Raw genomic sequence first — 24,416 nt, 5'->3', positions numbered from 1 at the left:
TGGAACAACATACATGCAGCTGTCGGAAAACAATGAGTGCAGAATGAGCATATAATAAAGTGAAACGGATGCGCAAGTTGTCAGATATGGCCCTATAAGTGCAGAGACGCGACCCGGCGAAGACGGCATCAAGATGGCTGATGCCAAGGAACAAAGGAACTCGCCAATGCATCCGATGGACCGAAGATAGAGCTCAACGTATGGTGCAATGGTCCAGAGTCAAGCCGAGAATACATTGCGGGTGCATGACTAGCCTGCCACAAGGTGAATGCTAAAGGGATACATTGTAGCAAGCCTCCGTTGAAGACGGACCGCCAGAGGATAAGGAAGCGGGCTAACAGCAGCTGTACGGGGAAGCCCTGTGCACACTCGGACGTGCATGAGACGTGAAATCCCCTCTGCATGGGCAAGCGTGACATCCCGAGCGAGTGGGCGATTGAGGAAAGGGCAAGCCCCTGACACTGACGAATATTGACGCAGTATACGAACGTTGTGAAATTAAACAAACATTCAGACAACCAGTACGCAGCCGTGTATGGCTGACAGGAGCTCATCGGAGCTGACGCACGCATCAAGGGGCTGAACAAGGTGGGTGCCTCTGGCACTGGAAGCGGCAGTGGCGGAGTGCGCACACTGCGTATGGAACACTGCCTACAAGCTGGGTCTGAGAGATCCGCGCACATTGTAAAGGGGACGAGCTAAAGAGAGACAGGAGAAGCGCCGCAGACTGCCGCATGAGGCACACTGTACCCAAGGAGGGGGGGGGGCAAGATGGAAGTAAGCACTGTAAGGGAATGGGAGCTGATAGAGAAAACAAAATGGTAGTGACAACAGAGCGTTAAAGGAAAGCTCTGCAAAACATCAAGAGCAATGCAGATTTGATGGAAAAGAAGGTACCGATGAGCAATATTGCCAACATACGCTGCCAAAAAGGAGAGGCAAAGCCCAGATACCATGGTGCGTGCAGCTCCACGCCAAGGAAGAAAAGCAAAGGTTCTGCAAATAATACGTGCAGAAAAAGTAAGTCAACATAGACCTAAAGGCCACACAAAGAATAACAAAGGTAGCACTGGGGCAGAATTGGACTGCACTGAATCCCCCAGCGCATCGCTAGTTTAAGTTGGGGAGTTAAGTTAAGGGGGAGGGATAGTTTGAATTTGGGGAACAAGCCTGCACGCATTAACGATCGCCTGCAAGTACGAATGGGACACTTGCAAATGGAGGCGTGGGAAGCTATTGGATCATGGGAGACCTTAAAGTGATCACTTGGAATGTTAGAGGGCCCAATAGTTACTTAAAAAGGAATAAGGTTATGATGTATTTGCGCAGACATTAAATAGACATAGCCTTCATACAAGAGACTCACCTCACAAAGAAAAGGTCGGAGGTGATCCTGAGGAAATGGAAGGGGACGGTGGTTGGAGCAACATATTCAGCTTATGCTAGAGGGGTGATTACTTGGGTAGCACTGCATGTCACATTCCAGTTACTACAGTCCACAGTGGGAATAGATGGGAGAATGGTTGCGATAAAGGGGCTGATGGAGAATAAAGAGATATGTATCATAAATACATATGCCCCGAACCAGGACACAGCGGCATACTTTAAGACCCTATACAACAGAATGAGTATGCACTTAGGGGGGGCGGTGATCTGGGAAGGAGACTTTAACTGCACACTAAACCCAAAATTAGACCGATCAGAGGATAAAATAGACAGACCCACCCCCGCTGCCAGGGCGTTGCAGTCATTGCTGGCGGACTTCAGGTTCGAGGATGTATGGAGGGCGCGCCGCCTGCGGGACAGACAGTACTCACATTATTCCGTCCCACAGAATTTGCACACTAGGCTAGATTATATGTTTGTTACACAAGAGCTTGTGACAGAAATAGTGCAGACTATTTACAAAGCACAAGAGTACAAAGCGAGGGTCTTATCAGACCACTCACCAATGGTCCTAACATGGCAATACCGACCCCCAAGAGCAAGGATACCAACGTGGCGCCTCAGAGCCGAGGAATTAAAAGATACAATGTTCAAGGAGATCTTGAGAGAAGAAATAATAAGTTACTTTGAGACCAATACCGGTAGTGTGGAGTCAGCTGGCACGCTGGGGAAACCTTTAAAGTGGTAGTGAGGGGGTTAGCCATATCCAAATCCAAGGGACTACAAGGATGGATATTGACTGAACTGCGAGAGGCGGAAAAAGAGCTAGAAACAGCGTTGAGCAGAGAGGGTAACACCAAGGAAGCCACTGAGACCATACTCAGGCTGCAACAGAAATGTGTGGGAAACTGAGATAGACTGTGTAACCTAATTTTACAAAAAGTATATAGAGAGACAGCATGCAGGTGGAGATAAACCAGGGAGGGTACTGGCATGGTTATATAAGAGCGAGACCCCCAGACCTACAATCAGAGCAATAACGAAAGAAGACGGTCGCATAGTGGACACCCAAGAGGGCGTGAATTGTGAATTTTTAGAGTACTATCAACACTTGTACGGGGACGAAGGGGGATGCGATTGCAGCGAAATAAGGGAGACACTGGAAGATATAGGCTTGCCAAGAATCAGTGCAGAGGAGCAAGAGGAGTTAGATGCCCCGATCACTCTGGAAGAACTAGAAGAGGTGGTAGTGCATCTACCTACCAGCAAGACTCCAGGGGTAGATGGACTCCCACGCAAATTTTATAATATGTACAGTAATGGGGTGCTCTCCCCACTTTTGGCGATGCTAAATGAAGCATACGAAGTTGGGGGGGGGCTGCCAGAGTCCCTAAGGGAGGCAATTATCATACCACTCCCTAAACCCAATAAGCCTGGTAAAGATTGCAGATCGTTCAGAACGCTGTCAATGTTAAATCAGGATAGCAAAATTCTGACAGCGGCCCTTGCCAACAGTATAGCGCACCCCAAGCCAGGGTTAAAACGGGAGCAATAATATCGGAAAGGTGGCAACTCAGTAGGGGTACTAGACAGGGATGCCCGTGGTCCCCCATGCTGTATATCCTAGCCCTGGAGCCTCTGGCGATATACCTAAGGTAGCAGTATGACATAATAGTAATCACCATAAAAGGGAGCCACACTTAGTCTCCTTGTACACGGACGATATGCTGTTGTATATACACTACCCCGAAGAAAACCTCCAATGTGTGCTGGAAGTGATGGAGCGATTTGCGTCGTTGTCCAGCATAGCAGTGAATCATGCATATTCCCGCTGGGTAGATACAAAGGGATCCCGCTAGATCATTTACCTGCTTTACAAATGCCATGGGAGGTCAACACGTTTAGATATCTTGGGATTGATATTTATCATACGGTGGAGGCTGAACACCAACATAATACTGGGAAAGCGGTCAAGAACATTGAAAATAGTATGAAGTTCTGGGTAAAGCTCCCCTTTGCGATGATGGGTAGAGGAGCAATGTTGAAAATGGTAGTTCTACCAAGATTACTGCATTATTTTGGGAACATACCATGTCTGATACCAAGGCAATTTTTTGCTACGATAGACAGCATATGTAGGGAATTCCTTTGGCATGGGACGAGGAACAGAATTGCCCTCTGGAAGTTACAAAACTCGCACGAAAAGGGGGGTATAAAACTGCCAAACTATGAAATTTACTACTTAGCAAACCAACTACAATATGTGGCAACATGGTTATCAGAAGAACCATCCTCAGAATCTAGGTTGTTTAGAGTGGAATGTGCCCCATTCTTCCTGAAAGAAATGATATGGCTGCCCAAATCAGACATGAAAGAGCGCCCAAAGATGATGATATTGGGATGGGAAATATGGCATAGGGCCTGTCAGATAATGGAGAACCCATCCCTGTGTTCCCCGCAAGTGCCACTAGTCGCACTGACGGGAAAAGAAAGCCAACTAATGATGATGATTAGGAGGCACTGGGAACCGGTAGGGGTAGCAACATTGGGAGACGTATGGAAAGAGGGGAGGATAAAAGAATTTGGGACGTTGGTGGAGGAAATGGGATTACATACGGGACAATATAACACATCATAGGATGGTGCCGCAAATCAAAGAGACATGGTCTGAAATAGTACTAGAGGATCAACCAGACGCCACCATAGACATAATATATGATATAGCAGATGGAGGGCACGAGATATCTAGGATATATGAGCTGGTGATGTCCAAGGTGGGGAAGGAAGTGGTACAACTGAGACAGGATTGGGAGGAGGAAGTGGGTGCCTCAATGAGTGATGGGAAGTGGGAGCGAGTCCAAGGGTACCATAAGAAAGTGTCAAGTAATGCGAGGCAACAGCAAATTCAATCCTATATAACCCACAGAGCTTATATGACACCCCAGAGAATAGCCAAATTTAAGAACGCAGAGCGACAAACATGCCCCAAATGCGGCAAGGAAAACGCCGGAATGACGCATATGTTCTGGGCATGCCCAGAAATTGAGAAATTCTGGATGGAAGTGGCCCATAGACTAGAAGAAAAGGGAATTAAGATAATTGTGGACACAGCATGCGCATGCCTAGTAGGAGGGTTTCCAAGACCACGCAAATTAAAACATGGAAGTAAACTAAAGGACTTGGCATATATACTTGCGAAGCGCAGAGTTGCCATGGGATGGAAGGCATGCCATAGACCTAAGATAGAAGTATGGTGGAAAAACCTTCAGAAATGGGCAGAAGCAGAAACTGCAGTATGGCAGGAAGCTAGTAATACCAGAGAGTATGAAGAAGCTGAAACCTTGATAGCCTGGAAACATCTAATAGCCCAGTGTTTGGGCCCATACAGGACGTGTCAAGCGACCAGGACCCAGCCGAAGACATAGAAGACGTTTGCAAGATGAAGAAGTAAAACGTGATGCAAAGTAGGCTCGAAACGGGGGGAGGGAACGGGAGACGCAGTCGAAATTGCTTGAGTTGTATAAATATTGGAATAATGTGGTATGTACTTCAAGTTTGGTTTTTGTGGTGTTTGTTTGGAATAAAATCAATAAAATTTTTAAAAGTTTTAAAAAAAACTTGCGAGCAGGCAGTGAGCAATCAACCTTATGTGAATTGAGATAAGAACTCTTACCCGAAGCACAGCAATGACAGAAAATAAGCAGACGTCAGTGTCACCAGAAGAGCAGACGTGTACAGAACATTTAAAGCACTAAACTATAACGCTGCCCGCTGGCCGCATAGCCGAACAGCCAAACACCTTGGCGATTACCTTGCGAATCGGCACGCGTGCTGAGGGGTGCAGCTATTGGGTTATGTAGACTCCTGGGTGGGCGGAGCCACTTTGCTATGAAATATCCACAAATGGTTCAGCGTTCTATCCAGCCCAAACAGCAATCACCTAGGCGATCGGCGAGCGCGGTGAGGCACGCAGCAATTGGGTTATGTAGACTCCTGGGTAAGAGGGCAGAGCCACTTTGCAATGCAATATCCACAAATGGTTCAGCGTTCTATCCAGCCGAACAGCAATCACCTTGGCAGCTTAGAGGGCGCGGGTGACCCTGCCACTGTCACTGCTTTTTGGCCTCTAGAAGCCCCTGTACCCCTTCTGGGACACGAGAAGCGCCTCTGCCCTTGCCTGGCTTGAGGGAGCTGCGCCTTCCTGCCATAGGGCCCATCACGTCTATAGCCTTTGCCCCTGGAGGAGAAGCTGGAGGCAGTTTGGGCCGGCTGCGCCGCTAGGCTCAACGATTTAGCAGCCAACATGGATTTCTTCTAAGGATTCGTCTGCTTTCTGCCAGAAAAGCATGTCACCTTCAAAGGGCACGTCCAAAGGCCTGTTTTCAACATTTGGAAAGAAGTCAGATGTTTTTAGATAGGCTTGGCGTCTCATTACAACTGCTGAACCCACTGCTCTGCCAACACAGTCCTCCTACGTCCCGGCCCGTTTGCAATGACTGATTGGCCACATCCTTCACAAGCTGTAAAAATCTGTCCTGCATGGCACCCCCAAGAACGTATTTAGCAGCATGCTCCACAGCCTTCCATATGCCAAAGGAGTACTTGGCAAATCCACATGCAATATTAGTTGCTTTGAGCACCATGCTGCCAGAGGTGAACACCATTCTGGCCAGCGCATCAGATTTATTCCCTTCTCTATCCGCAGTGTGAGAAACCTGAATGTATCTCCCTGACTAGTGCCCGGGGATCTGTCATCCAGGTGGCCAGGACACGGCCATCGCTATTGGATCCAGCTCCTGAGAGTGGACCAGTGCAGGAGGATCACCTGGATGGGGGTTCCTCAGGGAGTGGAAGTGGGAAACTGATGGGTGAGACGCTGTACCCCCTTTCTTATAACACATTTTCCCCATCCTGCCCCGTAGGATGTTCAGAAGTTCTACCCTACCACACTTTTCCAACACAAACACTTTCCCACATAGTGACAAACAACGGACTAACACCCGAGCCGTTTACCTGACATGTTCCAACACAAGGGTCAGGCAGAGTCAGGCAATTGACAAAAACTATGCACACCTGGCGGCTCTTTGCCCTACCCACACAAATAAAAGGCGAAGCACCAAAGCACACATCGAGCAAGGCCAAACGCATAAGGAAGTAGCTATTCCAGACTGGCATTTCAAACAGAGAAAAAAGGCGGCAAGATCTGAGAAGACAAGGAGGGAAGTGCCCTTGCCCTCGTCAACCCATACCCGCAAAGCCTCTGTGGAAAGAATCATAAGACCGGGATTTACAGCTGGCGTGTGGTATAACAGATATCAACAGTGCACGGTGGCCTCCCGTATTAATAACCCAGGCAGGGAGGCACGCTTGCTACTGTGGTACCTTCTTTGACTCCAGAGGCGCGATAAGCCAACGGGTTCAGCAAAGCCGGTGAGTTGGGGAGAGCTGATAGCAAACCGGACTGTGTTGAGCCCAAGGTTGCGAATGGCAACATTGTATGAACTTGTAAACAAAGAACTTGTGAGTGTTTAAGTTTGAAAGAAAGTCAACTGAAAGACCAGCTGCAGAGTGGTCAGGCACTGCGTGGGCGCTCAATCGAAGGGCTCTGGCTGGTCTCCTTTCTTGAAACTACATGTACCACAAGGCTCTAGGCGAGGCTGCCGTGAGGAGTCAGAGTGGTCATACAAGGGTCAAGTCACACCCCTTGTACAATCGAAAGTCTCTGACACATTGACAAGAAGGTAAGCAAAGTAAAGTGCATTAACAGAACTGTGTTAGAATGGCTATGTGAACCCGATGGAGGGATGAGAAAGCTTGCATATTGGTAAAGCAAAGTTAACTGTGTATGTGGCAAACGTGAACCCGGCTGAGGGATGCCTGTTAATCAAGAAGACTAGGAATAAAACTGTGAACATTGGGCCTCGTTATAAGGTTGCTGGTCCGGGAACTACGGTACCGGTAAGCATGCCAGTACCGTAGTTCACAGACCGGCAAACTATGAGTTCTGCTCGTGGGTGCCATTGCAGCCGCCAGGTCTGACCTGGCGGCCGTATTAGCACCCGCGAGAAGGGCCTGTATATTATACCCTCTTGATGGGAAGTTCTGTAAACTTGCCATGCGTGCTGTTGAGATCATCCCCACAAAGCCTGCTTTCAATTGCTGAGTCGCCCCTTTACATGTAGAGAAACAACCATTCAAGATACGGGCTACCTAGTGCTACTGCTTGTTCAAGGTAAAGTACCCGGAGCCCCTGACGGGGCCCTTTGGGCTCTAACTGCAGCCTACAATATAAAAGGATAAAAAAGCAAAGAAGGGTCCGGTGGACGAAACACAACCTAAAATCATGGGTTATTATGACAACTGGGTAGCACCTGTGGTGGAGGGCGGCATGATAGCTGACAATTTGGTTTCGAACGATGAGGCGCCTGATGGAAACAGTTCTATGTTTATTCTTTGACAGTTTTTTTTTCAAAGCTCTTTTTGCCCAAAATGTTTTTCCTCCCCAAACTCTTCTCCCCTTTTATTTATTCCTATACATCACCCCACCCAACCCCTTATATGCCCTCCCCCCTGCCGTCACCCCCCATATTTCTTTATGTTTATTTGCCAAAGTATTTTCAACAAAAAGTACTGCAGGAAAAAAAGGGGGGATGAATGAACATTGTACCAGGGAAACAACAGAAACCCGGAAAAGAGTGCCCCTCATGGCTCGCCTATGATTGATAATAACGGATTTCTGCTCAATTTGTGTCTAAATCTACAGCATAACTCTCTGCCACATAAATATAACATGATTGGTTCTAACCTGTTTATTGGCTAGTTCGGACCTGGAGAAATTAGTGTCCTTTTCGGAGCTCTCTACCAATGACAACTTAAGTCAAGAAGAAGCCTCAGATCAACTGCTCTGTATTGGTTCAGCCAATAGGAATGTCAGCTGTTGCTTCCTCTTTGGATACGATCTTTATTAAAATTGATGCCTTGTTCCTTTTGTGCACACAACTGGCGGTTTATAAGAATCATAAACCTTGGTGGTGGATGTTGTTATTGCCTCTAGTCCACTGCCAAGTAGAAAGCACAGTTTAGATATGGGTGTTACTAGGAATTCCTCTCCCACTGGGCTGAACTTGGAGCGACTATATAACCTAAAAATACAGTGAAAACAAGACCACCCTTGACACGAGCATGTACAAGCCACCAGGGTTTGATATCTGATCTAAAAATTCCACAGCAGGAGTCTCTTATAATTACAGCCATGCTTTGGAGGCGGAAGCATACTGTCAACATTCCTCTGTACTGGAGAGTACGGAAATGCTTTCGGGTAAGACGCTGACATTTCCTTCGTGCTTTTCCTCCCCTCTTGCTTTCCTCTGATTACTTTGTCAAGCTCTCTCTATCTGCACTTCGCTTCAGCCCTGCCTCTTTCTTGACTCTGTCTCTTTCTCCTTGCTGCTACTTTGCTTCCAGCTCATCTCTTACCTCTTATCAACTGGGACCTTCCTTATCTGCTCTCGGACTTTACCGCAGTCTCTACAGAACAAACCATGCATCAAAGGATTTCCTTCTCTTCTTTATTATTTTCCTCTGCTGGCTTTTCTATCGGACACTTCTTCTTCAGTGGAGAAAGACTGAAGGATTTTTTACGCCAATATGGGCTTTTCCCCTTCTCTATTTGCTGTATCCCGGTGAGAGGTCTCTTGCCTGGGCTGATTTAACAGTGGGCATAGTGGCTTCATCTCAAGTTAGACCCTACCTCTTTGAGGACTGGAAGTCATCCCGAAAAAAGGGTGCTTCCCTCCGCCGGTCAACCTTTCAGAGGAACTTTCAAGTGAAGTTTCACGTGAGGAGAGATCTCTCATTTTGGACAGTTGGTTTCAATAACGTTTTCTAGAAACAATCCAGACAGAGTCATAACTAGGTATTCATATTTCATTATTACATTTGTAACAGTTGTGTAATCTGTTCGATATTCAATGGTCATAACTCTGTGACATGCCGCTTGTGGGTTCAAGAGTATTCAAGTATATACAATTATATTTAAACTCCAGTAGCAAGCCCAAAACTATTGAATTGATAAAAATTGAATCAATGCAGCTGTTATGTACACCATTGGACCAGGTCAGCATTGATTCACCGGTCTTGAAAAGAGGATGAAGATCAATTTCGTCCAGTAGCTCTATCTATTCAATCCCCTTATTACCTGCTGTTGTATTTTGCTGTCTCCTGTTAGTCACATTACATACTAGTGAGCAGTCTGCATTAAAATCACCAGAAAGAATTAAGCAATTCTTTTTAGATTGAGCAAGCCAGGCCCTTAGAGTGTCCACAACTACTTCTTTAAGCTCAAGTGTAGAAGAGGCCCAAGGGGGATCATATAAGGTGGCCAACAAAGTGCCCCCCGAGCCTTGCAGGAATCCCAGTATCACAGCTGACAAAAAATTGCTATGTACCTTAGATTCTGGGACGGGACTCAGCAAAAATGTGCTTCTTGCTCCAATAAATAGTCCACTTTTAGGGCAGCCTGCACTAGGTATAGGAGATAAGCAGAAAATCACAGAGTAACCGTCCATAGCTAATGGCGCTGTAAACCAAGTCTCCTGAAGTAGGAAGAATTGCATCTGTCTTAATTCCTCACGACCCCTGGGATTAACAAGAAAAGACTGATGGCCCTTCGAGTTCAATGAAATAAAATGGATAGATGTATCCTTAACAACTCTACTATGTAAACCAGATTGATTACCCGAAGTACAGTCCTGCTCCGCACCGAGGAAATGACAATCATTTTTTATTATTTTGACCATTGCTGGGCTCTACTCCCCCGTTTCCCCAAAATGTGTCCTGTGTCCTAGCTACTCTGGCAGGAAACATTGAGGGCTGAAACACATACACCTCAAATCCCATCTAGGCCAGGGATTTAGAATTTTTACAAATTCGTTCAGCCACCATGGGCGATATAAAGGTGACCAATACCCAGTTGGAACAACAATGGACCAAAGGCAATTCCAGTCTTTCAATCTCCACAGAAGAAATAATGGCCAGGTCTGGTACAAGATGTAAGAGTTCAAGCAGCCATATCTGATTTAAAAAAGGACTGGCAGCCATAGGGTTAGACTCCACTATTTTGACATATTGTTACGCTCACCTGGCTCCCACAGAGGCGTCGATCTGAACTGGACAGCTGCGGTCTCCACCAATGTGATGCATAGGGCCGAGATGACGGACTGGACTGGCCCACCTAGCTTTGTTTGCTTGGCCCCTAGGAATATTCTTCTGCAAATGGAGAACGGGAATTAACCACCTGTGGAGTAGAGCGTAAATCCCGCCACCCCTGCTGTTCTCCCCACAGATCACCTTTGATGTCCCCTCCTATAGTCTCAACTGATGGTTTGAAAAGATGAGCTCTCCATCCTGCATTGAGCGCAGGGGCGCGTTGATAACCAGTTGCTTCACTGGCTCGAAGGAATTGGTGAGTTCCAGAACAATATTGACTCCGAAAAGAATGTAGTTCGTAAGTCTTCACATTTCTGACTTTCACTCTTGTCCGATTCCTTGCAGTTTGCAGCATGACCCCAGCGAAGAGTTCCTCGTGGTAGCTGACGAAGTTCAGGTAAGGATTTGGCTTATTTTACACAGTTCAATAAAACTTGCTCCCTTATTCAGGTGTGGAGAGAAAATATGAAGTTCGGGGAATAATGCCTCCGGCGGTAAATTTAGTTAAGTCTATTGTGGTGGGAAGAGTTCCCCTTGTTTGTCCCTTCGTCTCACCTTGTTGACCTTTTGTTCCCCTTAGGGGCCGGGGTACGGCGAGGATGCAATGGAGACTGCGCCGACCCGTGAAGAGGAATAGTACCCCCGGCGGTAATCAGGTAAGTCTATGGGGGTAGTTACTATTGCCTCTATTGTGCAGAAGGATGCGGTGGATCGTGAAGATGCTGCGAAGGCCGGTGAGTTCCAGCTCAAAGGTGCGGTGGATCTGGAATTCAGGTAAGGATCGAAGGTTTTGCTCTTATTCTAACCTCTTCTCCTTCTGTTCCTCCCTTTTTCTAGGAGCTGCAGACTCGAGGCGGGCGTGGCAGAAGACTGGATGCAGGCTTGCAGACACGGTGAGCGTTACGCTGCTGGATGCAGAATAACGCGAAGGATGTGTTGCTCTTCGGGCGTGGTTTAAATAGCCTCCAAAGCAGTCCCAGGTAAGTATTCCTCCCCAGCCCCGCCCGAGTAAAAAATAGTCCCTAGGTAAGATAGTCTCATTTGGCATGGAGCTCTGCAGCATGGTCTGCATCAGGTAAGCTTGCAGCATTGGTCTGCATCAGGTAAGTTCTACTCTGTGAGCCTGGCGCCTCGCCAGGACTGACTCTCCATATGAGACATAGGTGCCAGGACCGCACTCAAACAGCCCCTAGCAGGGGTTTTTGGGCTTGCTCAAAGTAACTTGATGCCTGCTTCCGGGGTTGCTGGACCTGGTCTGGCATCATGACACATATTCCGTACAAACTGGCCCATGGAAATCCGAGGAAGGTTCATCTTACTAGGCACTGGTACCTGTAAGGATTCGACACTTGAGAGCCAGGAAACAGCATTTGGGTTTAATGCATTCTCCAAAGAGATGACCTGATTAGGTCTCTGTATGTTGTCGTGGTTATTTGCCGCTAAAGGCCGCAAACCCAGTTCATTCTATTCAGGTGATTTCGGATCTTTAGAGGAGGCACACATTATATCTTTACTGGATACAGGAACCAGCGTGTCCCCCTTAAGTGTAGTCGTAACTACCACAGAAATGATTTAGGCTCTGCCTGGGTTAACATGGACATGGTTGTTGGAGGAGATCTATAAGGAGTACACATGCTTTTGTCAAGGGGGCCGTGGACCACCTGCCGAGAGGTTCTGTCACTAAGTTCATTCGTTACCATACAGTAGCCAGATTCTATAAGGAGCATTGTAAGGCCAGCATATTTCTGTGACTTTTTAAGTATCAGAGATTTTTAAGCTTCTGCCTTGTTTACTTTGCTTGTTTAGCTGAATGACTTGCTGGGCATTCCTTTGCTTCTTCTTTAGTCCATGTACAGGACTAGCAAGCAGTGATTGTTCAATACAAAGCTTCTATACTCTGTACACCCAGGTTTGCCCGGATGAAGGTGATGAAACCTCTGCAACAACCGTGGTGCTTTGATATAGGTTGAGGGTTCCCATGGGTTTTCTGAATCAGGATAGCCCTTGCAATGTACAAGGTAATGTAGCCTTTCCTTATGATAGAGGGAGTCACAAATTTGGGAGACTTGGTACTCCTCGGTTTCATGAGAGGGATCTTGGGTTGTTTTCTTCTCCTAACGACCATACAGATCGGGGGAATAGGAGCGCAACAAAGAGGAATGAGCAACAGGGTGCAGCCTGTTTAAGGATGGAGGTAGTTTTAAACCGAACGCCACAGGATTGATCTTGGTTATTATTTCGAAAGGTTCAATGAATCAGGGTGACAATTTGGAAGGATGGATCCATCTGGATAAGAATTTGGTAGACAACCAAACATTCGTAGCCACCTCCCACACTGGGGTGGGGCTTCTGTGTGCATCAGATCTGATCTTGTAATCCCTTCTCTTCTTTTCCAACAGGTCTCCGGCATCCCGGTGTGCTTTTTAATTTGTCTCTCATAGTAGAATCAATAGTTGGTATTGCAGTGGTAGAGCGTACTGAGAGAGGTAGGAAGCGTGGATAAAATCCACAGGTACAAAATAATGGGCTCATGCCGATAGCAGTGTGGATTGTGTTATTGTAGGTGAACTCCGGCGTGGGTAGGACGTCAACCCAATTGTCTTGCTTGTAATTGACGAAACAGCACAGGTTTTGTTCCATAGTGGCATTTAATCTCTCTGTCTGCCCATTAGATTGAGGGTGGTAACCCGAGGAAAGGGCTCTTTCAATACTGAGTTATCTGCAAAACGTCTTCCAGAACTTTGAGATGAATTGAGTTCCTCGGTCAGACGTAATAGACTCAGGTAGACCATGGAGACGGAACACTTCTCGAAAGAATTTGTTGGCTGTTTCAGAGACCGACGGAATTAAATGAGCCAATTTAGAAATCGAATCCACTACCACCATGATTGCCTTTTAACCCCTTGAGGGTAGTTAATCAACCACAAAATCTGTGGAAATCTGACTCCGGGGTCTGGTAGGAGAAGGTCTTTGTTCTAACAGGTCTATCGGTTTACCTGTTGCATACTTACATTGCCAACAAACAGGAAAGAATGAACATAATTCTTGATGTCCTTGCACATGGAAGACCACCAGAACGACCGTCGAACGAGATCCAAAGTGGCATCATAACCTTTGTGACCTGCTGTAAGTCCCTTTGTGACACCATTTCATGACTCTTGTTGGAGTGCTTTCTCGGGTAGGACTAACCGATCTTTCTCAAACAGAATGCCTTCTTTCTTAACAAGAGATGGGAAGTATGTTTTGTTTTCCAGTATAGAGGAGCCATCTCTCACTTCTTGTAAAAATGACGAAACAACACAGAGGAATTTTTTCCTACAAAAAAGGGGTTCCATCTTGGTAGTGGAAAGAGATCCTCCTGAACCAATCCTGGAGAGATCAACAGCAAGAATGTTCTCAGTACCAGGTATGTAAGTGATTGAAAAATCAAACTGAACAAAAAAGTAAGCCCAGCGGGCTTGTCTGGCATTTATGCACTCATCTGTTATAGGACACGTAAATTCCAATGGTCTGTACAAATCTCAAATGAACGGTTCCTTGGAGAAGATGTTGCCACTCCATACAGGCTTGCTTCATCGCCATTAGCCCCTTTATGGGGGGCATGGGATACTTGTCCTTTACTGTTACTCGATCAAGGCTTCTGTAATCGATACAAGGTCTGAGTTCTTGTGTGTCATTTTTAGGTATAAAAAAGAATGAGGCTCCAGCTGGTGATTTAGCAGGAAGGATAAGACCGTTTTGAAGATTGGCTTCCAGATATTCTTTCAGAGCCTTCTTTTCTGGTATGGTTAAAGGAAACATGTGTCCGAAAGGAACCATTGAGTCAGGTATCAGATCAATAGCACAGTCTGCTGGTCGATGAGGGGGTAATTCCTTGGGGATCTTGTCCAAGAATACTTTCTCGTATCCTTGGTACTGTATTGGTATACAATGAATTCCTGTAACATTGGGGTTTGGAAACCGCACACTCAAACACCATAGGATCTCCTAGCAAGGAGGAAGGGCAATGAGAGACACAATAATCTGAGCCGAACTGAAGAGTGTTCTTGTTCCAATCAATCAATGGATTGTGTCTCTGTAACCAAGAAATACCCAGTATGACTGGAAAGTGAGCCGCTCTAATTATGTCAAATTTTAGGGATTCCATATGGTCAAAAATCAAAACCTCAAAAGGTCTGGATGTATGAGTGATGGGACCTGAAATAAGAGGAGTACCGTCAACTCCTTCCACAGGTTGGTTTTTGGCTCGTTCCTGGCGGGGTATTCTTTCCTTTTCTGCCCAAAAGGTATCCATGAAGTTCCCTGCTGCTCCGCAATCAACTACAACCAGTGCTACCACCATTCGATCGGGTAGATGTAGAAGAACTCGTACCACAAGAAGCAGTGTGTCCTCTTTATTCAACAAACAGGAATGAGAAGTGAACAAGGGACCATCCTTCCTACCTCGGTCGGTGATCCCCTCCAAAGCCAGGGTCTTCCGTTTCCCGACCTTCATTGAGGAACTTCGGGACAGTCCCTGAGTAGATGACCACTCGATCCACAATACATGCACAGGCCCAACTCTCTTCTGTGTCGCCTTTCAGAGGGCGATAATGGTCCTCTTGTTGTTCCGATCTGCATAGGTACTTCTTTGTTAGACTCTCCTGTCTTGGGGAAGGACTGAGTCAGAGTGGAGGGAGGTATCACCCTGGGTTGGTGTATTTTCTGTTCCGTTCTTTGTTCTGTAAGACGGTAGTCAATCTGCAGAACCAGTGAGTTGTGGTCAGACAAAGTAGCAGGACGTGCCATGAAAACCAATTCATCCTTAAATTCTTCATGATGTCCCCTTCTGAAGATGGTGTATTGTGCCTCCTCCGGCCATCCGGCTTCAGTGGCAATACGCTGGGAACTCGTGATATAGGTCATGAGATCCGAGGATCCCTGTGGGATGTCAAGAAGAGTCTCCCAGGCAGTATTGGTCACTTCCAGCCTTCCAAAAGTTTGTCTCAGGATTCCAACAAAGGCGCTGTAATCTCGATTTCTGGATTAGGAGAAGTCACCATAGGAGTTGCCCATGACAGGGCATTCCCCATCATGTTGGTGATCATGAATCCCACCTTTGCTTGGTCAGGAGCATAGATGGTAGGCCTAAAGGTGAAGTGTAGCACAGAAGCATCCACAAATTCTTTACGTTTTTGTGGTGATCCGTCAACTTTTCCGACTGCTAATCCCATAGGTGGTAGATCAGTAGACCGATCTTCTCTGGCAGACACCATCTGCTTAAGCACTGTATTTTCTGACTTCAAATTCTGTACCTCTACAGAAAGTCCCTGGACCACCGAAATTAGTTCTTGTACTTGTTCCTCTGTTGCCCTGGTGGGACGTACTGCCCAAAATGGGAGATCTCTCGTCCCCTGAATATTCATTTAAAAGTTCCTCCGAAAGGTCGACCGGCAGTGGTGACGCACCCTTCTTTCGGGATGACTTCCGGTCCTCGAAGAAGTAGGGTCAACCTCAAGATGAAGCCACTATGCCCACTGTTAAAACAGTGCAGGCAAGAGAACTCTCCTCCGGATACACCAAATAGAGAAGGGAAAAAGCCTTGATTGGTGTAAAAATCCTTCAGTCTTTTTCCACTGAAGATGAAGTGTCCGATGGAAAATCCAGCAGAGGAAAATGATAAAGAAGTGAAGGAAATCCTTTGATGAATGGTGCGTTCTGTAGAGACTGTGGTGAAGTCCGAGAGCAGATAAGAAAAGTCCCAGCTGATAACAGATAAGGGATAAGCAGGAAGCAAAGTAGCAGCGAGGAGAAAGAAACAGAGTCCGGAAAGAGGCAGGGCTGAAGCGGACTGCAGAGAGAGAGAGAGAGAGCTTGCCAAAGCAACCGGAGGAAAGCAAGAGCCGAAGAAAAACATGAAGCTGAAGCAAATGAATGTCAGCATCTTACCCAAAAAGAGAAACTAGCAGGGTTGCAACGCAGCAAAAAACTACAGGCCGGCGTTTAAATGAACGCTGGTGGCCATGTTGAAAAATGCTACACCGGTAGACACGTTCAAACAAAACGTTGCGGGTCGTTAATGGCGTCCTATGCACCAGAGTTTCCATACTCTCCAGTACAGAGAAATGTTGACACCTACCCCTGATGAAGAGAGAAACTCTCGAAACGCGTTGGCCTTTTGACTATATTACATTTATAATTTTTGTACAACAAATACTTGAGAATGTATGTATATATTTTTCTTTTGAATATTTTCCATCTTAAGATTACATGTTACCTAAGATCATAATTGATGTTTACACACATACAAATGTTTGGCGTTAAGCCTAAAATAGCGTGCAGGGGACAGGAGTTTCCCATCTTGGAAACATACACAATTTGATTTAAATTCTTTTGAGACATTTTTTGCCGTTTCAAAACATTTGAGGTTCAGTGGAGCCCTACTCCCTGTTACTGGAGCACATCTCTTTTATGGGTTTCAGGGGACTCCTCTGAAACCCATAAAAGGGATTACTCGAGCAGATCCCTCTGTTGAGGTTCTTGGGGGCCCTCATACCCCTCACTGGAGCACACCACTTTTCTAACCTACGCCTTTAATCAACCCACCTCCCTCGTCATTCTATCTACCTCCTCACACCCTTGACCAACTTCCACCTTTGTCTGACCAACCTCTTCCTTAGCTCTTCTTGTGGCTTCTATGTGACAAACTCTGTCCAATCTCCTTGTTCTCACAACTCTGACTAATGTGCAACTTAGCTCCTCTCTCCACCATCTACATGTTATTTACAGCCTTCTTCTTAGTGTACTCTCCTCCTTCTGGGCCACTCCTCCAGGCAGCATTCCGCCACCAGTCTCCTTCCATGTTCTTCATCCCGATTGCCCCATCTCTTCTCCACCACCACACTGTGCTCTCCCTCTCCATCTCTGCATACCCACCAGCCGACAAAGCACCTCAATTCTTTTAGGGAGCTTTTGCTCCTCCCCCTGTCCTGTGCTTCTCCTAACTGAGTGCTTGTGATTTTGAATGGACTAATGGAGACTGACTCTCTACACCTGTCAAAACCACAAGTCTTTGATGTTCCGTAGACCGAGACTTCATTACACTCAACCACCATCTTGGAAACGACATGCCCACTGTGAACGACATTAGATGGCAGCCCTTGCGAAATGCACCTCAATCAGAGGTCTGCAGTATTTGTGCTGCCCACATACTTTCGCACACTTATCATTCAAACCCCTGGCAACAGTGATAATAATAGATAATAAAAGGTATTCCCATAAAGATATTCCGATAATATGCTCAGGTGACTACTTTAAAGGAAAGATTCCACATGAGCCAGTGCTCTGCAAAAGAGGTGGGGCATAGTGGGGTGGTCCTGGGGAGAACCCAATATACTGTCGCACAGCCCAGCATTATGCTGAAGTAGACAATCAGGATTAGAGAACAATAACCAAACCTGCACTAGGCAGGCCTGACTGCAAGTGTGTAGAGCAATATAGAACACAGGGGACAACACTGGGAAAATGTTAGCATGATTGGAGAAAATAGGCGCAGATCCCAGATATGCAAGAATGGTCAGGAACAGTGAAGGTGAGGTAAATGGATGATAGAGGAATTGTAGAGTTGTTCGCAGAGTACTACTAAAGACTGTAACAAAAGCATCAAGGAAAGAGGGGACCGAAATTTGAAACACATACCGGCCATAAGGTTAATGGATTGAAAAAGGGTAGCTCTGGACAGTGATATTTCAGTGGAAGAGGAGGATCAGGCGATATCCAGGGTTCCGTTACAGGAAGATCCCTGAACCTCATGGCTTCCAAATGGAATCGTGTAAAGGACTAGGCAGTAAAGTAAGAACACATTTGTTGGCAATGTCTGCATCTAGCTATAGGAAGGGACCGCTCCCATCTGACTTATGACAGGGCATGATTATTGTGATCCCCAAAAAGGACTGATTCTTCAAAGAGTGCACCACAAACCGCTAGATATCCCCCCATTATCAGGGAAACCAAAGTTCTGGCCCAAATCCTTGCAGGTAAAAGGCCTCAAGCTAATTCCCACTTTATCCATCCAATGCAAGTTTCTGTTTGGTAGGTCCAGCAAAATGAACCCGAGCTGTTTGCACAATGCTATTGCCAGGGCAGAGAATATACCAGGACCTCTTGCCATAATGTTGTTGGAGCCGGGAAAGGCTTCTCATCAGTCAATTATTCTTTTTTGGACCAATACTGCACAATCGGGGATTGGGAGAGATACATATTGTTCTCAGTTGATAGCTCATGAGTTAAGTCCTGGACTCTGTTATGGGCCAGCCTGCACTTCACCAGTTCAAATCTTGCGGCAAGGCCGGCTTAGCCCTTCATCCTTCCAAGGTCGATAAATAGAGTACCATTAAATAGGCTAATAAAAACACAGGGGCCTCATCACAAGTTGGGCGGTATCTCGTCGCTAACTGTGCCGGGAAACCACCCAATGCAATTTGCTTTACCGCAACTCGGTCCGGCACAATTTGCCGGGGTGGGGAGGGCTGTAAATCCATATTCCCCATTGGGGGTGGGGGCGCTATTACGCCGGTGGTAATAGGGCCGATAACAGCCCGGAAATACTAGGGATGAGGCCCTGGTCTTAAAGCAATTCGAAGCTGGAGAAATCCAGCACAAAGGTGCTATATAGGAAAACAGAGAGTTATCATAATACATCAGACACAAATCTTGTATTAAAATTCCATTACGAGTTTGCGGGTGAATATCCAGTTAACCCGGGTGTTCGTGCTTAGACAAGGGACTCTGCAAGGATGTCTCTTGTCAGAGCTTTCTTTCACTCTCCTTATCGAAACACCCAGTTATGAAAGGGTTTGAATGGCTCATTAGAAAGAAGACAGAATATTGTTGCATCGTAACAACCTTTTGCTATACATAGGAGATCCCAGATGGACCAGCCTAAGGTTGATGGATATCATTGAAGAGTTTGGGGACCAGTGATATCCAAAGCAACTGAGACAAAACCATTCTTCCCACTATACAAGGCCCAACTAACAGTGTTGAGGGCTCATCACAACAAGCTCCTTTGAGTAAGTAGGCTTGCCAATAGCAAGGGCCATGGGTGAATTTATATGGTCAAAACTGGAATTGAAAATAGAATGATTTCAGCAATATAGGGGGCATTGGGCTAATTACTTATATGGATTATTAGAAGGGAAACCATGTTTAAAATGATTACCTTCCTTGGTTATTATATGTGCTGCAAAATACCCTTTCTGGGGTCTGTTAAGTCAGAAATCCATGTTTGGGTTCTGTTTACGTACTCTGTTTTTCCCTTTGTTTTTCTACTGACTATTTGGTGTCCAGATCTTTTTCTTTTACGGCTTAATGCAATGCATAGCCTCACTGGAGACCGCACCCAATTAGTGTTGGCTATTACGTGGCTATACGCTGAAACTATTGCATTGTAGTGCAGCTAGGGAGAAATGGCATAAGAGGAGGGCACAAAGCGTGTAGGTGTTGTTTGGCCATTTACCCACCCATTGACTGCCCATGGCCATTCTAATCCCTATCCTCATTCCCACTCAATTTCTGCCCCTCCGCAACATAAACAAATCCACCTGGGATATCGGCTTGAACTTGCTTTATCAAGCCTTACCACCACACCACACTGTGTGTCTTTCCTTGCTCTGTACAGTGAAGCAGAGCTTCACCTTCACAGAGATTGGGGGTCCATGACAGCCTTCAGTAACAATCCTAATCAGCATCTACTTCCCTTGGCTACTCAGTGCCTAAATTCCTATCAGTGTTTTTTTAGGCCGACTTCTGAGAGTTAATGACTTAACTGGTGCTTTAAAAGCACTACTGGTGTAAAATAAAATGTCTTAACCAGGTTTTAATTCAGCCACTCGATTTAAAAGCACTAATCATGTCATTCACTGAAGTCCTGTTAAAAACAAGAAATTACAAAGCCAACAGTTTTGGCTTGTGTATAAGTATTGGGCATTTGCTAGGCACTGCTATTATATGCCCAGATGTTAGGGAGAATTCTCTTATAAGGCTAATTTCCCAAACCTAGTGAGTCCCCCAGCAACTTTGCTGGATTTTTGGGGTTTGTTTTTTTCTCCTGCTAAGAGTGAGACTCTTTTCCTCCCACTCTTAGGCATGATTTGAGGTATGTCTTTGACTTTATATGTGCTTATGGGCTATGTTTTTTTTTTCTCCATAGGGTATCATCTGTCATAGTGACCCCCAAACATAGACTCCATAACCTGGGACTGACTACTGTCTCCCAGGGCATGTAAAGTCACCATTGACTTTACTAGTCCAAAATTGTGAACAGAATCTGTACAAACCATCATATTGTGGAAGTACTGGAAGGGGTTAATTCGATTTCCCCTGGGTCTGTTTTCAAAGGGGCACTGTCCAGTCCCCCCTTGTCGAGTTTGTGGCTGGTGACAGTGGTTACCACGCAAAATATTCCACCGGAATATTTCCTATGTGATTTTCCCATTGATTTTAAACACACCACTCTTTGGTGCAATGTTAAAGATACCGCTGGTTTATTTATTTAGTATTAAATCAACGGTTGGGTCTTTTTGCCAGAACTCTTTTCTAAAATGGCGTTTGTGTCCGTCTCTGTAACTCTAACCAAGGTCGAGTCCTTTGTTCCACTTTTTGGCAGGCTTCTCCACAGAAGCCCTCCAAATGGTGCCACTCTGTCTGGGTTCCACAGGATGTGTGGGGAGGGGAATTGGCACCCTGGACTGCGTTGCCTTAGCAACCCAAGTCGCACTCTATTCTGATTGGCCCGGTGGTGAGCTGCCCGGCTCACCACTTAGCATGTGTGAGTGACAGCTAGGCTGTTGAATGGGGGGTTTTCTGCATAAAAGCAGGGCCTTTGGGACTGGAACTTCAGAAGTCGCCAAAGGACCTAAGAATCCGAAGAGGGAAGAAGCTGAGCCATCTGCAACGATGACACCACCGGTGAAGCCCTGCTTCAACAAACTCACAGACTTTCCCAACGACAAGAGAAGTGTAACGCTCACCTGGCTCCCACGGAGGCGCTGGTCTGGTCTGGGCTGCTGTGGCCTCTTCAAGCGTGATGCGCAGAATTCGGACCACCAATTGAACAGGACCCCCAAATCTTGCTTGTCTGGCACGTAGGAATATCCTTCTGCAGATGAGAAAGGGGATTAACTGTCTGCTGAATAGTGTGCTTGCTCCCACCTTCCCCCCTTCGTTCTTCTCTGACTTCCTCCAAAACCCCCGGTTTAAACTCACCTTATGGTTTGGAAGGATGAACTCTCCATCCTGCTTCTGGTGCAGGGGCACGCGTTCGTCCAGTTACTTCACTGGTTTTCAGAATGGCGCTGGCAAATCCACTTGACTTTTCTGAGCGATACGCCGTAAGTATGAAGATGCAAAAGTTCAAGTGTGAGCCTCCTTTTATGTTGTTTTTTCCTAACCTGTGATCTGTCCTTTATTTCAGGTGCAGAACAAAGGCGATGCGTTAAGGGGTTAAATTGCCGGTGGTAAAATCAGGTGAGTTAGTGATGAGGGCGACCCCTCTAAATGTCTTTATAATTCCCCAGTAATGTCTTTTGTCCTTTCCCCGCAGGGGCCGGGGTGCGGTACCAGATGCGGCGCCGACCCGAGATGTGGAATGGTTCACCAAGAAAAGCCGGTAAGTAATATGGCTGAAAATTTGGCTTTCCTCTTGTGTTCCCTTGCTCACCTTTTGTCTCTTCTTCTCTCCCCTAGGTGCAGAGATGTGGCGACCGGTGCTGAGAGCCGCGATGGAGCCGGGTGGCGTCTCGGGAACAGGTGAGTGAAGCGCGGCGCTGCAGCGAGCAACGCAGTGCTTTTAAATGGAAATCTTCCTTCAGGAATGCTGGCGTGAAGATTCCGGATGCAGGTAAGAAGGTTGAATAAGTTCTTGGTTTTCACCTTTCTCTTCTCTTCTTTCCTTACAAGTGTTCCAGGTTCGAGGCGGGCGTGGCTGGAGTCCAGGTGCAGGAGCAGACACGGTGAGCGTTCAGCTGCTGGGATGCAGAACAAAGCGAAGCACGTGTGGCTGTCCGGGCGTGGCTTAAATAGCCTTGGAAGAAGTTCCAGGTGAGTATTCTTCCACAGCCCCACCCAAGTAACAAAATAGTTCCTTCAGAAAAATAGTCCCTCCTAAGCCTCATTTGGCTTGGTTCTTCATGCAGCATGGTCTGCATCAGGTGAGTGTGCAGCATGTTCTGCTTCAGGTAAGTGCACCAAACACTTCCTCTTATGAGCCTGGCGCCTATGGCGCCAGGACTGATGTCCAACATGAGCCTGGCGCCAACGGCGCCAGGACAGAGTCCAAAGAGCCCCTATAAAGGGCCGCTGGGCTTTTACACGGGGGCGTGATGCCTGCTCCTGGGGGTGCTGGGCCTGGCCTGGTGCTCCGGGGGTAGGCATCATGACAAGAAGATCTTCTGCTGGACGAGTCTTCTTCCTTTGAGCTGGTGGGATCAACCATTTCACCCCTTTCGCCTTCCAAAGACGCCTCTTGGTCGAATCGCCTGTGCCAAGCACCCCGGCGGCCGGATAGCCAAGCTTCACCACTTTGAGCGCTAATAAAAGGAACGCACCTTTTACCGACGAACTCCGCGGCTGGTTTCATCCCTGTGCAGTGCATCGACTCCACGTTTCCTCCTCGACGAGATCCTCTCTTCCCCTCGTCGAAACAACGAACTGCAACCACTGCCAGGAACAACTGCCACAGCTGGAGCTTCCTCTCCCTTTAAGGTACTGTGTTCTGCCTGGCCTCCCTTTCTTCAGTTTGCCCAAGTTGACCCTTAAATCCTTGGCTTTCCAAATGGGTTGGCCCCAGACCTTCTAACTTTAACTTCTTGAATCACCCCAACCTCTTTTGAACATTCTGCAAAGACTTTTAGTGCATTTTAAACTGTGTGATCTTGGACACGTTTCGCTTTGCTCCATTTAAAGTGGGCCTGGCCTATGAACTTTGGCTCTACAGTGTATACTGTCTTTATTCCCTTGCTGAGAACTCCTAAAAGTGTTGGGACCTGTTCAATTTCTATGCTCTGCCTTTTTCTCTTCCTTTAACTTAACTATTGGAGTGCCATCTAGGTTACGCGCTCACATCTGTTTTAACAAATAGTGGTGTTTTAACTCTGACTTGTCTAATAGTTATCAAGGGAGGTGTGTATTCTTTACCTGACTGTGTTTTAACTTGTTTTTGATTTAGAGTGCTAGTGTATTGCCTAAAGTGTGTTTTAAATAAATAATTATATACTTTTTATACAAAGCTCTGGTCAGTGTTTGTTTGCTCTACTGTGTTTTTAGCCCTATTGTGTATACTCTATATACTGCCCTACTCTTCTTGAGAGAGGTCTGACTGCTCAGCCACAGCTACCAGGTAAATCTGGGTGGTGCATACTTCCACCAATTGGGTTTACTGCTTACTCCTGTAGTCTTAATCTTTTTGCAGTGTTCCCCAAGGGAACTGCACAGGATTCTGCCCAACACCAGGTACACACACCATTTTGAATCATCTACCACTGATGGAAAGGTAATACCACTGTGACAGTGTCTGGCAAATGCATTTCCCATGTCTACACAAAAGCCCAAACCGGTGGCATTAGCCAATGCTCGTTTTAAAAATGGTTTTGTAACCGATAAAGCTACCAGGATATGTGCACTCCAAAGAATTTCCATTTTGTCTCTGGGTGAGTTTTCTCACCCACAAAGTTTGCCGGCGTTAGATGCGTGTGGCAGCTTTATACTTTCTATCTGGTTGCACTGCTGTGAAACCTTTTTAGCACTCCGATCGCCACTTGCTCCCTAAAAAGAAGCAACTTGGCTAC

The 24,416-nt window shown here is 46.5% G+C and overlaps 1 protein-coding gene across 3 annotated transcripts in view; it reads right to left on the bottom strand.

Annotated features, from left to right (window-relative positions):
• Positions 1 to 24,416, bottom strand: part of GGA3 (golgi associated, gamma adaptin ear containing, ARF binding protein 3) — a 1,381,263-nt gene that overhangs the window by 216,524 nt on the left and 1,140,323 nt on the right. The window lies entirely within an intron of this gene.

Source organism: Ambystoma mexicanum, chromosome 3q (assembly GCF_040938575.1).
Source record: "Ambystoma mexicanum isolate Mex_15411 chromosome 3q, UKY_AmexF1_1, whole genome shotgun sequence".
Classification (NCBI taxonomy): domain Eukaryota; kingdom Metazoa; phylum Chordata; class Amphibia; order Caudata; family Ambystomatidae; genus Ambystoma; species Ambystoma mexicanum.
Note: the sequence above shows the minus strand (reverse complement) of the source record. Positions and strands in the feature narration are given on the sequence as shown.